Source organism: Equus caballus, chromosome 2, assembly GCF_041296265.1.
Source record: "Equus caballus isolate H_3958 breed thoroughbred chromosome 2, TB-T2T, whole genome shotgun sequence".
NCBI lineage: Eukaryota > Metazoa > Chordata > Mammalia > Perissodactyla > Equidae > Equus > Equus caballus.
This window is the reverse complement of record NC_091685.1, coordinates 68,141,050-68,141,431: the sequence shown is the minus strand read 5'-3', so window position 1 is coordinate 68,141,431 and position 382 is coordinate 68,141,050.

The window sequence follows — 382 nt, the reverse complement described above, 5'->3', positions numbered from 1 at the left end:
GTCTCCACTGGTGGAAATATCTTTCTTTTCAGTATGAGAAGTTGTTTGAAGCTTTTGTCTCTCTCCAGTGCTCATCCTGATCAGATTTTAATACTGTTCTCAAACCAACCTTTAATTTAATAAGCATGGTAATTTTGTTGGGGAAAAATTTCCGTGACATGTGTTGAATCAAGTGTACGTATTCAGTATTCCATCCCAGCAGCACCACCTATTGTTGCTCTTGTACGAAACTTCCCAAGTATCTAACCTGTTTATTTCTCTGGGTGTCTCTGTGAGTTATCCAATATACTACACATTTTACAGGTTGTAGCGCTAAGCGTTAAGACTGTGGTGATATTCCTAGAGTTATAAATCTGTTCTGTAAATAAAGCGTATTTTTGTA